We start from the raw sequence: 16,339 nt of genomic DNA, 5'->3' as shown, positions 1-16,339 counted from the left end.
CTATAAAAAATAGAAATCCACAATCACAGGCAGAGTTTGCATCCCATATACTCTGCATCCCATATACTCTGCATCCCATACCCTGGCACTATGATACACATACTAGTTTATATGTCATGTCTACATACTATATAGTTATATATAGTATAGATAGTCAAAGAAGTAACACAACAGTTAAGACCCTCTCTATACACAGTTTTCCTTGATAAAAATACACAGGGATGTTCAGCTACCAGATCTTGCTGCAAGCTGTCACCTGGTAGCTGAAAATCTGTGGCTGCCATAACCCTCTTGGCCAAAACTAGTCAGAGGACTGAACGACGGCACCCAATTCATCTGGCTGGCTGAAGTAACGTGCTACTTGGGCAGGCTGCAGTGAAGTTTACTGACTGAAATAGCTTTGGGGAAACAATACATTAATTTCCTGTGGAAAATACATCTATTAAAATTGGACAGTCGCCTTAGTTGAGTCCAACATGGTAAAACAGCACACTGTAGAACTTGAAAGAGAACACAGCTCTATGTTGGCTTCGAAGTCAGAAAATAGTGAAAAACACTATCATCCTCAAAATCAGGGCCACAGCAAGGGCTTTCTTGGTACAGGCAGTGAGAGAGGGCAAAGGTTTCCAGAAAATATCTTTAAGCTGTCTCACCAGTTCCACAGCATACTTCAACGCTCGCACACATGGTCTCCACCTTCATTATGGATCTTCCAAGCCAGTTTTGTGTCCACTGATCAGAATTTTACACAAGGCAGTGTGCACTGATTTTGTTTCTGAAATCTCATCGTCCACTAACGGCCATGACCCTGGTCAGACCTTTCACTGTGGCTGGACAGAACGGGGCACTTATCTGTCTCACATCCCATCTTGCTCTGCCATTAATAGCACTGCATCAGGAAGAAGGGGAGGTAAAGGTGGTGAGTAACATGTAGGAATACCCAACAACACTGACGACGTTTGATGTCACACTCCGTGTTTGCTGCTCCTGTAGCGCTGCTATATTCACTGACCTTTATTTGCAGCATCACACAAAGCACTGACTGGTCTCATCAGAGCAATCTGTGCTTGTATTTGTGCGTGTGAGGACAGGGAGTCAGCACTTCAGCTCCGGTAAGTGTAGCCATGCGGTGAAAAAAAGCCCTGCTGTTAAGAGTTTTTTCTCTTTATATTCTCAAATAAACTTTTATTTTCCCACAGCCATGTACACCCTTCCAAATAGCATGATTTCTACCAGAGCACTGAACATTCCCCCCAGAGAGCTCAATTCAAAGAAACAAGATCTGCCTCACACCACAGTCTGTTAATGATGGGTTAAGAGAAGAGATCCCATTATTCAGCTTCAGTATACTAACCAAACTTTTAGCGGCAAATAGATGTTCATGCTGAGGGAAGACTAAATCCATCTGTCAAGTGCTTTTTTCTTTTTGTGATCAAGGCTGATACTTTTAGTCTCAGTGACTGAACTTCAAATCAGTCACTATGTACTCAGGAGGAAGGAACCAGTTTGGTTAGCTTTTTTTCTATTTCACAGCAAGCAGAACGCTGTATTCCATTTTAGTGGACCGTGACATCCCATGGCATATTAAAAGCCTTATTCAAACTGCAAGACAGCCATATTTTACACTCAGCAGGAGACGGTAGCAAGAAGTATGAGGCCAGGGTTATTCTGACTCTGGACAGCTTGTCAACCTTGGTGCTAGGAACAAAGCTTAGGACATTCTCTGCTTGCTCATATGATCCTGAAATAAATAAGTAGAAGATTGTCTCAGCAGGGATTTTCTTTATGTTACACGAGGCTCTGCATAGATGCAGGTTTGAATTCAGAATGACTGAATCTGCACTTGTGCTTTTGTTCTAAGTCCCCATCCGTTGTGCAGTATTGCAAAATCCATGGAAGTGCTGAGGTTACCTTCGAAATAAACATAATCATATTTTCTTAAACAGAGCAATTAAATGGTAAGATCTCAGCTAAGTTCATGAACCAGGCTCCCCGATGCCTGGGAACTCCTCTTTTAATTTGGGCCACATCTCACTTGAAGATTCATAGTTCTACGTCAAAACTATATCAAATTTATTTGGTAGTGGAAAAGCTTAGGAATTCCTTTATTACTCTGTTCAGATTTTATTCCAATTGATCTTTTTAAAGAGATGATGACTTCTTTGATAGAAACTAGAAGAATCTCTTCCAAAGCAATAAATTGCATTCATTGTACACAAACGCAAAAATCTCCTGCATCACTCATCACGTAAAGGCATAGTACATTATATTTCCTATGGCTGTCCATTTCCACTGTGCTGAAGATAGGGCTTATGTATTTCCACACGTCAAGAGCTCTTTCTGTTCTTTTCTTCCACAGTCATTTAAGATAAACAGAAATTGAAAAGTCTCTAGAAGTCTCTCCTTGCACTTTGACTTTAAGCTTGTAAGGCTGGATTTAAGCAGGGCAGAATCTGCTCTGAGCATGCTGAATGACATCAGTTTCTAGCTGGTATTGCTCATGTTTATGTTGTGTAAATTAGAGCTATCATCCATAAGAAATAAAATCATCCAACCTTGGTTATGCACTTGAGATTCACATTTAAGATTCATACATGTCAAAGGGACTTCCTGGACAACTCTTTTCACCTTATTCCAGAATGCTCCGGGATGGCTTCTTGTGTCCTGAAGCTCATTGCCATTGGTAGGGCACAAGCAATCAACAAATGTTGCAGTGATGTTAGCCTTCGAACATGATAAAAAAATTTAAGGAGTCCATTATATGTGCCACACAGGAGAGAAATCCCATAGATGCTGATTCCCTTCTTGTACCAGCAGGATTCAGTCACAAACCTTCCACTGAAATTCCAAGATAAACTTAGGGACAAAGCTTTCATCCTGTGAATGTGTAGAAAAGAGGTCTTGTGTTGGAGCTGGGCTCATCACTCCCTGGATATGTTACTGGAGAAAATAAATCAATTGACTTTGTGAATAACTATTTCTGTCAAAAAAAGAATAGAATAAACTGTATTTGTTCTTTTGATTGCTGCTCCTACTATGCTGTGTGTGCATACGGAGGAATACCAAAATCAAAGAAGGCGGCTCCTAGTTTGGAACATTTTTAAATTTAGAAGACTCAATCTGGTTTTGCTGTGTGTGGAACTTCTTTTTTGTGAGAGGTCTCTGAAACATCACAGAAGATGCTTCATCCTGTGGGGGAGCATGGAGAAGACAACAGTGACTGTTGTCAGATCTTAGGGGCCTGTGTTTTCCCATTTCCTCATGGCTCTAACTGGAGGAGCTGCAGCCCTTGCTGTGCCTTATGGAAGAAAATGGAAAGCATGAAGTTGACATTGTAATTCCCCTCTAACAAGATATCTGACAGTACGTAGGCTTTGGGAAAGCAACAGAGCTTATGGAAATATCAGGTTGCCAAAACCCAGAAGACGAAATCTTGTCCTCAGCAGAGCTAAGAACAAAATAGTCCTCCAATACACTTATATTGCAATACTGTGATAAAAAATATCCTAAGTTTCACTATCCATTCAGATCTTTGCTGAACACAATATGGAAAAGAAAAGAAAAGAAAAGAAAAGAAAAGAAAAGAAAAGAAAAGAAAAGAAAAGAAAAGAAAAGAAAAGAAAAGAAAAGAAAAGAAAAGAAAAGAAAAGAAAAGAAAAGAAAAGAAAAGAAAAGAAAAGAAAAGAAAAGAAAAGAAAAGAAAAGAAAAGAAAAGAAAAGAAAAGAAAAGAAAAGAAAAGAAAAGAAAAGAAAAGAAAAGAAAAGAAAAGAAAAGAAAAGAAAAGAAAAGAAAAGAAAAGAAAAAAAAAAAAAGATGATACTTTACTGATGGTAAAGGCAAAATACATAGTTTCTGTCCTAGCTTAACACTGCCTACTGACAACCAGAAGGTAACACAGCTGTATTCCAGAAATAAGCTGCTCTAACTGTTTGTGATACTGGAGATCTCAGAATCGGCCACTTTGTGCCTGGGTCCACAGGAGGATCTGTTACTTGGCTTTAAGGCGAAAGGGAGAATAGACACATTTCCCCTATCAGTGGGCTACTTATAGTGCCTCTTACCATATTACAGACACAAAACACACATCACAGAATTGGTTTCCCATGGTACTTTAGTTGTAGAAATGCACATGAAAATAAAATGCTGTTCATTAGTGTTGCATCTGATTCCTCAAGGCTGCTCGTTCCAGTATTTAACTGCTTGATACTGCTTTCCCACCTGGAAGACTAAACCACAGCATACCTTTAGTTCTATAATTTGTAAGCAGAGCTCCAGGGGAATAAATTTATTCCCATTAAGCAGTAATTACAGAAGAAATTCACTGGGACTCTGTGTCGAGAAATGCAGCACAATGTACTTCTAAATATCTCAAGAACTGATCCAAACTTACCATGCTTAATAAATACTTTCCATTGCCATTTAAATGTTGCAGAAGAAAAAGTATCTTTACAAGGGTCCTTTTAGTATTGCCTTGTTCCTGCTTCTTTTCCTGACAAGCTGAACAAGTTTACCACAGCTCAGTTACTTCATTGTAATGAGAGTATTCATCTTTCCACTTTTGACTCACAGATATCCTCAAAGACTGCAGTTTTTAACACCAGGAAATGCAAAGGTAATAGAGCAGCAGCTTCCCCATTTACTAACCATTATCTTTTAAAACTCTCCTTGCCTTCCCCTGAAGTTGTTGCCTCATTGATTTCCATGCATGACTGAAAGTGTTAAAAGCTTTTATGATCAATTAATTACAAAAAGACACTTCAGGGCATTTCTGACTTTTTTTAAGCAGCACTCTCTGCTTTGGTACAGAGCACATTTTGAAGTATTAAAGCTTGGGAACACCTAAAGCAAGCAAATTTTCCTCTCAATGCCTCACCCCAAACTGCACTAAGCGCTTGCAGCCGGGAGCTGCAGGAGGTGCAGCCGGCCCAGGATCACCGGGATAACACCTCCCCCCAGTGGTCCTGGCACTTGTTTTTTCTAACTTAATTTTTCCACGTTAATTTATGGGTAAAAACAAACAAACAAAAAACCACCCAAACCAACCATCCGCACTTCAACCTTAGTTATCATTTCGTGTGAAACGGTAGAGTTCATGGATATATCTCCTGCTGCATAACTCTGCGTGGATATTCCTGCGAAGAGGGACTGCTGCCACTATACTTGCGCAGCCCTGCAGAAGCCTGGTGCAGGCTTTGAGGCAGGATTTCAGAGTGACCACCCAGCGGCACAAACCCCCCTGGGCTGAGGAGCACGGCTGGAGTCTGCTGCCCACCCCTGCTTCCTCCTCACCCCTTGCCTCTGCTCCCCAGGCCCTCCCAGGGCCCCACTTCTGCTGTGCTGGTGTTTTTAGGAATAAACATATTTCAGTAGCTACATCCCCAAGGGACACGCTGGGAAGTCACCAACGCTGCGGCCAGCCCTTTCCTTGAAACACTCTGGCCCCTGCAGAGCTGCTTCACCTCCTCGCGGCCAGCTGGGCGAGGAAGGCAGGTGCACGCTCCCTGCCCCGGCCAGGGCAGGAAAGGAGCTGGTTCCTCTCCCAGGGAAAATTAGTAGCAAAGTGAGAGAGATGTGTTTAGGTGATTTGGAAACAGTCTGCATCTGCAGAATGCGCTTACACAAAGCATTATTTATGTTCGCCTGGGTAACCAGTAAAAGTCACCACCGAGTCAAACACAGCACTTAAGTAAAAAGTGAATGTTCTTCTCAGAAAATTAGGGCATTATCTCGTTATTAAAATCTTCCCCCAGGCTAATAACAGCTACCAATCTTTCTCATTCTCTGTCAAGTTTGTGCTGTACAGATGTTTTCCGATATTAATCAACAAAATCTCTCTTGCTGAAGTCGCAAATAAAAAAAATGCAGTCAGACCATCAGTGGAGGCAGGTACAAAACCGGAACAAAGCAGCGTGTAATAATTCAGTGTGCTGAACTGAGTTTGTAATTAAATACACTTTGAACTGCTTTGAAAGGTGTGGACTCGATGATGTGAAAACAAAGTCTCCAACTACCATATTTTTAGCCTTGAAAGGCTGTCAACTTTGTATAAGACATGCTGCAACCACAAGAACTGTTCTTGCTACTGTTACGAGCAATGTTAAGATTGCTGCAACTGGAAGATACTTGGAAAGAAAAAAAAAAAAAAAACAATTTTACTTTTGATGGGATATTTTGTGGATTTGATTTCATCATCCCCCTCTCTGTTTAGTATGTTTGTGTGCATCTTTCAGACAGCTCTGGGGATGGGAGACACGTGGCTTCTGCTTGTCTTCACGAGGCTTGGTGGAGCTCCCAACTTTGACACCTCCACTCCTCCATCAGAAAGAACCAGAACTACTCAAAAGGTGGGCCAAAGCCCCATTCAGCCTGGCCTTGAAAACATCCAGGGATGGGGCAGTCAGTACTAGCTAAAAGTGTATTTCCTTTCTGTTGTGGGTAGATCTGCAGCTGAGAGCATTGCTGTCCATTGAACAAGTGGCTCTGGAGACATCGCCAGCTCTTGCTTTGTCTGTGCCTCCCAAACATTGTGACCAATGGACCTCCACCTGTCTTCCAGAAATGCTGTAGGCTATCAGGCATCCAGGTCAAAGTTTTACTTGAAACTCTGTAAAGTTTATACACAGGGGTGGTGTATTTACGTTTTCCAGGCCAAACCTTAACAAAATCAGTGGTTTATGTGCACAGTGCTTTTACCAGAACAAAATTTTGATCATCAGTCAAGGCGTAACAATGATATTTTCATAGCAAATAAGGGACCCTGTTCTAGATTTGTTTTCAGATAGGATGTAGAAAACAAACAAATAAAAATAATAATAAAGAAAAAAGATGTGTAATCTAATTAATCTAAACAAATTAGCATGCAGGGGCTAGTCAGAACCAAACTGTGTTGTGAGCCAGATGACTTGTGCCCTGTGGGGCCCACAGACATACCTCTCACATGGTCAGAGGTTTTAACTTCGTAGGAAGGATGGCACTGAAGAGGTGGAAGTGTGTGAAGAGAGAAAACATTTCCCAGGAAAAATAAAAAGCCTCTAAACTTCTTTCCATGTCATAACAACTTTTTTCATCCATATGAGAACTTTATATTCTCCTTTTGACCTCTCTGTCTTTTAGTAAGCATTTTTCATCTGTTAATAATTTGAACAAATTGCTCAAATACACAAAAAGACATTCATGGAGCTCTTTGGTATGAAGTTAGTTCATCATACTAGCAGGCAGAGGTAGGCCTGTGATTGTTCAGGTGGGTTTGCCATTATTTGAAAAAAGGAAATGTGATTCTTGCCCATTGCAGGGTGGCAGCTGATACTGGGGCCCTTGCAGGTGAGCTTTTCTGGAGGAGAAATATGAGCGTGGCTTCAGGATAATGCGTGAGCAAAACGTCCTCTGTTTGCAGCAGTTTCAGACTTCAGACAGGTGGGCAGACAGTGCATGGGCAAGTCACTGTCTCTGTCCCCACAGGGCAACATTATCTCAGTAGGTGATTGGAAAATATTAAAAAAGGGAGCCAACTCTTTAAAAGCTACCCCTTCTCAGAATCTGCCCCAGTTTTAACCATACATCTTTCCTCCAGAAAGGGAGCAGTGCCTCCACTGCTGAGCTTGTTGATGTGTGGGAAAGATAATAGGCTGGGGATTTCCACGCCAAACATGCATGAGGTCTGCCTGTTGCTGCTTTAACCCAGGGGAAGGCCATCCCTTTGGCTCCCAGCCCGGCAAGCAGCAAATGGGTTTAACCCAGTGAGCTGGGGGGGCACCCAAGCTGCTCCCCACCCAGGTTACAACAGCAGGAGGAGGATATGGTAGCACATGGCTGGGTCGCGGGGCTCTCCATGCACCCTCACCTCCAGGCTCTGACACTGCCGGAGGAATGTCACCGCACAGAGAATGCTTTGGAGATAGTTTAGAGCACAGGGGGTGATTTCCTGCAGCTAAGCCTATAAGTGCCCACACTGCTGGAGCTCCATGCTGCATGGTATTTCAGAGCAGATGTACGGATCTAGCTCTTTGCTACTGCTCTGAGGGGAGTACTGCAAGGGTGCAGTGACCTGCACCTGCCCGTGGAGATGCAGCTGTGGCAGATGTCCTCCTTTGCTCCACAAAACATTACTTTGATACAGAAGAACTTCTTCCCCTTGACACTGCTCTGAACAGGGGCAGGAATCCTGTGCTAGCAGTCTGAAATAATGAAAACACCTGGCTTAGTCTGATCGACTAACAGACTCCCCCCCCCCCAAAAAAAAGTGTGGGGGGGGATTCACTAAATACTGCATTTCTTCTAAACTCAAAGACAACATTGAAGGTTACCAATATTTAGCTTCCAAAATAAGAATTACTACTCTTTTCATTACTTATAATGGGTTGAAGTTACATTTTACCTGTTCTATGAGTCACAGCTCATCACAACCCATGAGGTCTCCAGTGTGAATGAAGTTATGTTGAGTTAATTTTCATGAATTTTTAAAATAATTATTCACATTGATGGTGCAAATGAATTAGTTTTCAGCCTCCTTTGTTTTTGAGCTCCTTCTGGAGAGAAACCAAGGCCAGTTGCAAACAGCAGTGAAAAAACACACCAAATTTTTGCTCAGGCACATATTGCTGGGTGAAAGTTTTAGGACGCCCACCAAACTGTACGAACGGTGCCCTGACACTAGGAGTATAAACAGTAAACCTGCCCAAACAAACACGTGTAACACCGTTCTTTTCCCTCTCTGAAAAAAACACATGTGAGTGCCATTTGGACAGCTTGGAGGTTCATATTGCTCAGGGACTGGACTCTGCTGCCTTTGGCAGAGACTTCTGCCTCGGGAATTTGTTAGCACTCTCTCCAGAGATACATCCTATCAGAAACAGTTAGCGGATGAAAACTCTGTGGATTTTAACATACAAAACCTTTATATTTTTCATGGGCTAATTAGAAACACACCACAGATACAGAATCTGAGCTGCCTGTAAAGCTCTGAGTCAGATACAAGAGATTATCTGAAGGAAAAGAAGCCTGCTTTTTCCGTTCAACAACACAGGGCTTGTGCAAGTTCCTAGTTATTTCATTCAGGAAGAATCAAAGTTTCCTTTCAGCCACAGAAAAACATTGAGCTCTGACTCTCTGCATAGCCAAATACAGTGCTGCAAGCAAAGAGTCGTGCTGAATCAACCAAAATGTTTATTTCCAACATTTGAAGAAACACTTAAAAGATATTTGAAAAATAAAAATTCCTCCCGTCCCAAGGATTGCTCCAAGAAGGCTTCTTCAGGGCTACAGTTTATGGCTTCATGTGAAACCCATTACCTTGGGGAACCACTGAGAACCTCTGCAGTCTCCTTTTGGAGTCAATTCTTTTTCTTACAAGGAAGAGACTACTTTGGTTCACACTTGGGGGGGGGGAGGGGGGTTAGGGAATGTTTCCCCAAGTTCATATGGCTACTTCTTTTAATAAAGGTCACACACAATTCCTAGAAGTTTGTTATGCGCCTGAAATTTTAATCTAGGTAAGAAAAAAAAAATCAGAAACATTCTGGAAGTCCCTTTTAGCAGCTTTTACTCTTTGTCTTCAACGTGCAGTTTGCTAAGGCACAGATCTCACATTATTTCCAGCAGAATCTGCAGTGATGATGAGACAGGTTGTGATTTTCAAGTGGCAGTGTCCTCGTAAGATGCTATCCTTGGTCAGCAGACATCAGCAGACAGAAAATTTTGCAACCCAGATAATATCCCGTCACGTTCGATTTTGGATTAATTACAACAGGAAGAGCAAAGAGAATCCAAACCCCAAGATCAGCCATGATTTGACCGAGGAAAAAACATATGAGGACCATATTCAGAACTTAATACTGATTGCTATCAGCCATCTCCCAGTTGCTTTGGGCAGCTGCAGGGTACAGCTCTCAGAAGAATACATGTAAAAACTTTCACGGTTCCAACATTTAAACAAGCTTTCAAGCCACCTTAACTTGACCTTTAGAAGAGTACACTAGAAACACCGAAAACAAAGTCCAAAAGTGATGATTAAACAAATGAACTGTTCACTTCAAAGTTTAAACCTTCCAGATTTAGAAATGACTCAACAGTCGCTGAACCAGGACTCAGTGAATCCCCTTAGGAATAAATCCATCCCGTCACTAGGTGTCAGCCTTGTCTGTCCAGAAGGACACGGGACCTTCTCCCTATCCCAGTGAGTTGATGCAAATCTCAGCACTACAAATCATCCTAGCAGTATTGTAATTTGGGGAAAGGATGCTGTTTGCGTGGGATGGTTATGCACCAGGTCATATAGCATTTGTTACCCTCAGGTTTGGATGCTGGAAACAAAAGGTGAGTGTTGAACGTTACTTCCATGCTGAGGAGATGTGACCAGAGGTCACCTGTGTATACAGCAGTGGAGTTATGCTCTCAGGCAATTAATAAAATCAGCAGGGTATAAGCAATGAATCAGTAACTGTTTTGCAAGCCCTACAATATTTACTGTTTATCCTAAAGCACCAGTTCCTGGAATAATGCCATCACACAAAAATGCTGGCTCCCACTTCTTAAATTTGTTTCTAGCCTTGTTGGATACAGGAACAATGCTTGGAAACAAGATTCCTGCGGGGCTGAAAACTGTAAGAACAACCAAGAAAACCTCAAATGTATTCTTTAAATGATTTCTTGAACACTCACAGTCCATAGCAGTATAGTCAGCAAAAATAAAGGGTAATTAAGCAAGCAGCAGAGTTTGAGTAGGGCTTGCAGAATAGTAGGCCATTTTCTGATTTTGGAATCTCTTCAGATGGAGAATTTCATACCTTGTTTCTTGTGTTTCCAAGCCTGTGAAAATGATCTTTTCTTCTACTAGGGCCAACTAGAGTGCCATAGCTGCATGTCAATGCTCATAGTGATCTGGGACCATTGCAGGTTCTGTGCATGGCTTCCTAATATGCTGCAAGGAAAGTCATCCAACCTCATCGAGAGCAATAGTTTAAAGTGGGAAAAAATGAACTTTTCACAAGGTGCAGCAAAAATTACTTGACAGATCATTGCCTTCCTTTTCTTCCTAGGTTCTCTTAATGGACAGAGAAGCTTTTCTACAATTAATAAAGAAGAAATTATAGCATCCCTGTGCTTTGATTCCCTCAGATGCACACAAATGATTGCAGAAAAACTGGCACAGGTAGAATTTTGCAACATGTTCACATCCTCATTATGGTAATTCATTTCATGATCATTCCTTAGTAAATACCTGTCCTTAATGATGAACCTGTAATTGCTGGAGCCTTCCTACAATGACCAAAATAAAAAATAAAAAAATGAGGCAACGAAAACTAACAAAGTCCCAGGCATTTCACAAGTCCTAGAAGTCAGGGCAGCAGCAAAGTCATGCCAGCCAAGCCCAACATAAAACAAGTAGAATAATATTTTGACTGGAGCAGTCTCAGTTCTACTACATGGCCCATACCCAGACTGCTTGCTGTGGTGATTAGTGCTATTTACATCGGGGGGGGGGGGGGGGGGGGGGGGGGGAAGGGTGGAAGGGGGGAAGGAGGGATAAATGATTGCCTATGCACTGAAAAACAAACCTGTCTTTGGGGTGCCAGGGACCCAGAAATCATTGAAAGCAGAAGAAATGGCAAGTCAAAATCTGTACAAGGATCAGTCCCGAATATGTGTTTTATACGAACATCACAACTCACCACAGCAGTTATAGGGGGGTCCATAAGAGGCACACTGGACTGTATGTTCTCAGAAGGCAATGAGACTCCACCTGTGGCTAAATGGCTGTCACCTCTGACAGCTACAAGCACCACTTGCTGAAGCAGACTCCTTGGAAAGGCACCATCCTCCTCTCCCATTTGTTCTGATTCACGTGTTCAGGTGGCTTTAATTTCCATGCTTTGCTTACAGAGGAAACACATCCATTAGAGTTAGCACAAGCAACAGCAACCTTTTACACAGTGGGGGCCAACAGGATTAGCAAATTTTGAATGGCAATACCACTGCAGATCCAGGAACTGGGAGCCCTGAAAGGGTCAGAGACTTCTAGGAGGGGATTACCAATGGTTTCCGTAACTCGTAAAAGCTGCTGTCTCCCATAGCTGCAAGATAACACACATCATATGACTGCCAGCATTTCATTTCTTGTGGCATTATGATGTTCTCTGACTTGTTTTTTAAATCAGCATGCTTATTTTCAAAGACAAATACGTCATTAGGCTTCAGAAGTTCCCAATGCTGAGCTAGGCAATTCACACAGGGGATATGTGGATCCTTAAGGAGAACATCCAAGCTCACACTTCAAGCACTGAAGACACAGAGAGTGGGATTCAGCTCCAGACACCTGAGGTTTGGGTGTATACGAGTGTGCTGTGTGTTAGAACCACTGTTGCAGACCGTGGAGCCCAGAGAGCAATTTAGCAGCTCAGGTGTCTGCTTCAGGCTAAACACAGTGATTCTACAGGCTCCATTGACCGTATCAAGATTTCAAGTCAGATTTCTACCGACTACAAAATTAAACAATTGTCTACTTGTGAGCAATATAAAATTAGACTTGCATTAATTTTGAAATTAGAAAGTATCTCATAATATTAACTTTAAAGCGGACTTAGATGCTAACATTTGAAGCTCTGAACCACTGCTACATTCAAGCAAATTACGAAAGCACCTTCCTTTTTAGATATTAAGATTGAATTTATTTTCTTAATTTTAGGTACTCCACATTAGGAGCCAGACAAACTATACTAGCATTGAAAAATAAATAATAATAATCCAAAAATCTGCACAGAACTACTTTATCGTAAATTAACTTATCAACTTATTTTTCATAGACTGTTCTAAGTGTCATTACCCGCCCAGGGGAGAACAATAAAAATATAAACATCAAGAAATGGCAGGCTTTCTGGCAAATCTGCCCATGTTTACAGATTAGATTCCAGACAGGGCAATCCTAACAGGAGACTAGTATGAACCTTACAGAGACTGGGTTTCCAAAAGTGCAAGGAGGGACTGATTTGGGCATTGATGCATTGAAATGCAGACGTACCTGTCCATTAAGACTTATACCTAGTGTGTGCAATTTTGAGTTAAGCACCCAGATACCCTTCTAGGAGTGCTCTTTGACTCTTAATAAGCTCCAAATCCATTGCTGAAAGGGCCCCACGCACCGGTCAGCATATGTCTTGGAATCTACAAGGTTAACAAGTAAACAACTTTGCTGTTGACATTTTTAACAACAAAAGCAACACCAGTCCAGGAAACTCAAGCCACGAAAAACCCCCTCGTATAAACAGATGCAGGAATGATCAACACTTTTCCTGCTCCAGAGGCACATAAAACAACCAGATTTTCAAACTTGGAGTGGGCCAGACAGGATGACACTGTGAGAATGATTGAGCCCTGTAGTTCCCACAACTACAACAGGAGAAGTGGGAAGAGGCGGCTGAAAGGTGCAGATGCAACAGAGGGAGCGTAGCCGAAGGAGACAGAATAGATCAGAGGGCAGTTTGCTCCCACCGAGAAACTGGCAGTTCTTTAGACAATGCCAGACATTTCTGCTACGAAAGACCAAGGTGGCCACTTGGGCTAGGAGATGAAGGAGCTTAACATTCATAACTTTCCTCTGCTGGGTAAGAATTCTGGCACACCAGGACTTCCAAGTACAACTTTTCACATATTAAACCACAATGCAATAAACTGAAATACAGATTGGGAGTTCTGTAAAACTATTCCCATCTGATCTCTGATCAGGAATATTTAAGAGAGAAACCTGCATCTGGAATATTAAACTGTCCATTTTGGATAGACACTGGATCTCTCTTATTTTAGAGATATATGAGAGATAATATAAATATTTAAAATATGAAACTTGTGCAACTATTTCAAATTAAGAGACATTTTTACAGAACTTGTGAGTGCTCAACAGTACAAAATTAGCTTTGAATGAGCATTTAAAAATTTTAGATTTTAGCAATGAAATAGAAAACAATAAAATAGCAATGGGAAGCTATCTTCATAATTGATCACTTTTATATGACTTCCTGGAGCACTGACATCAATTACACTTGTATGTCAAAACAATGTTGGCGCTCTGCCAGCGAAGATCCAGATCAGGGCCACTAACTTATTTATTTGTTACTTTTTGGAAATCAGCGAACGGTTTGGTCAACTTTTGGCTGTTCAACACAAATATTATAGTATGCAGCGTAGTGAATGAAAAGTCAGCAGCTCTTTGAAGTACTTTGTTGTACATATAAATGAAAGGGAAAATACATTTATTTGGCCTTCAAGTCTGCAGTCAACCACCTGCAAGTACAATACTGACTAGCTACTGTTGGTAGGGTCCATCTCATAACAAATAGACAGTTTCTAATTATGTAGCCATGTACTTGTTCAGAGGCCTTTCTTTTGATTTCAGTCTCACATATATGATCAGTTTTACCAAGGAACAATTCAAGAGTATCATACTATTGCTGAAAATTAATATGACTTTCAGTATTTTACAGCACAAATATGTTTCTTTTCCTCAGGTATTTGATAATGCTTTTCCAGTTATGGCAAACTCAGTGCTTCTTGCTGTATAATACATTGTTGCATATGAAAAAAAAATACAACTAAAAATCATCGGAATAGGATATCCAAAGCAATCATTTATCTTATGAATATTAGAACATGGTACAAATTCCTTGGTAAAGAGATTGGCCTTAGATGCTTAGATGCCAGTGCTGGGTTATAGTCGTGCATCAAAGAGCCTGACCGTCATGTGAGCAACAGTCCATTGGGAGGTTGTTTATTGTGCATTTATTAAAAACCTTGTCAACAACTTACTTGTGCTTTTGATAATTCTGTATTTGGTTGCTGGGAGACTTGTGTTCCTGACGAGATAAAATGAACAGGAAATCCTCTATAGCCTTGTCACTTTTTTCACTAGTAAATAAAATCAGAACGAGTGTTATAAAATGCTAGCTACTGTAAACAGAAAAAAAAAAAAAAAGACAAGCATTGCATATTTTAAATAAAGCAACATACAGCCCTTTTTGCCCTCTCCAATTATACGATGATAAAAGATCACCTTTATAAAGTAGAATGACCGGATTTTGTGGAACGTGGCTGTTTTGGCTCCAAGGTACTTGGAGCATTATAGTATTAGAGCCAGGATACAGCTGCCTTGTGACTAAGACGTCGTTCACTGAATAAGTGCTATCCAATCACTCGACGTCACCAGACATCTGTTTCCTGTTTTCATTCTTTCTTTCACTGTTATCATTTTATCCAAGTTACCCTTTCACCTGAAAACCATTTAGAAACCTACAGTAACCAGTGTGTGCACGCGTGTGTGTATCAAAGAAGTTGATTTAGAAAAAAAAAATGCTTTCAGCAATTTGTGCATTTTAATACAAAGAGCAGGAGTGGAAACACAGTTGCCTTCCCCCCTCTTCTCCTCCCAAAAATACACAATGATACATAAACACTTTTGTCTTCTGGTCTTCACTAATATGACTAACTTCCTTCTTTGCTTCCAGTTAAGTAGCTTTCCTGTTGAGTACCACCACCTCCACATAACACAATTGTGAATTGATTCATAAAAACAGAAACATTATGGCACAAATAAGGGAAGGCAATAAATACTCTTCCCCCCCTCCAACTCCTTCCAAATGGAGGCAGTAGTATTGTAATAACAGAAAAAAAAAAAAGGCCAAAAAAAAAAAAGAGTATTGCTTGTCATTTAAGTTTCCAAACCAACAATCATCAGGATGCAGAACAGGATACATCTAAAGTGAGAAAGTTATTTACTTCACATTCAAGTTAACACTACCTATACTTGTTTTGGCACAAGGTATTAGTCCTAATGTGCCAAAAAAGCGTTGTGCACCTTAAAAAATACTGATGTTAACGCCACTAAGACCAAAATCCTCCTATTCACAATCCAAATTTGTACTGGTGTTGTTTTGCTATGCTTCACCAATACTCAAAACCACAAGTCAGGTCTCATTTTTAACAGCATCTTGCACACGTTAATAACTGACAACAGAAACTGAAGAGTAAATTGTCAAAAAATTAGTAATATTTCATTGTTAATCTCTGGATTCCATCCTATTTTATCAGCATGAGGATGGAAGACGTTTTACTTTGCTTTGGGTTACAGATTCTCATACTAATTGTAAATGTCATTTGTTGACTGACACAACAATCTGGGTTGGTTTGACAAACACCAAAAAAAAATTAATCTGCTTCGTGTTATTCTCTGAAAGAAAACGCAGATGATTTTTTTCTTGGGGCACACAAGTGAATTGCAGGTGTTACACAGGAGAAGCAGATTCTGGCACTTGGACGGCTTTCTCGAGGAGATGGGATGGTTTGGCAGCTACAGGA

The sequence above is a fragment of the Anser brachyrhynchus genome, assembly GCF_964034855.1.
Source record: "Anser brachyrhynchus genome assembly, chromosome: 2".
In the NCBI taxonomy this organism is placed as follows: Eukaryota; Metazoa; Chordata; class Aves; order Anseriformes; family Anatidae; genus Anser; species Anser brachyrhynchus.
The sequence above is the reverse complement of the archived record's forward strand: the minus strand, read 5'-3'. Positions refer to the sequence as shown.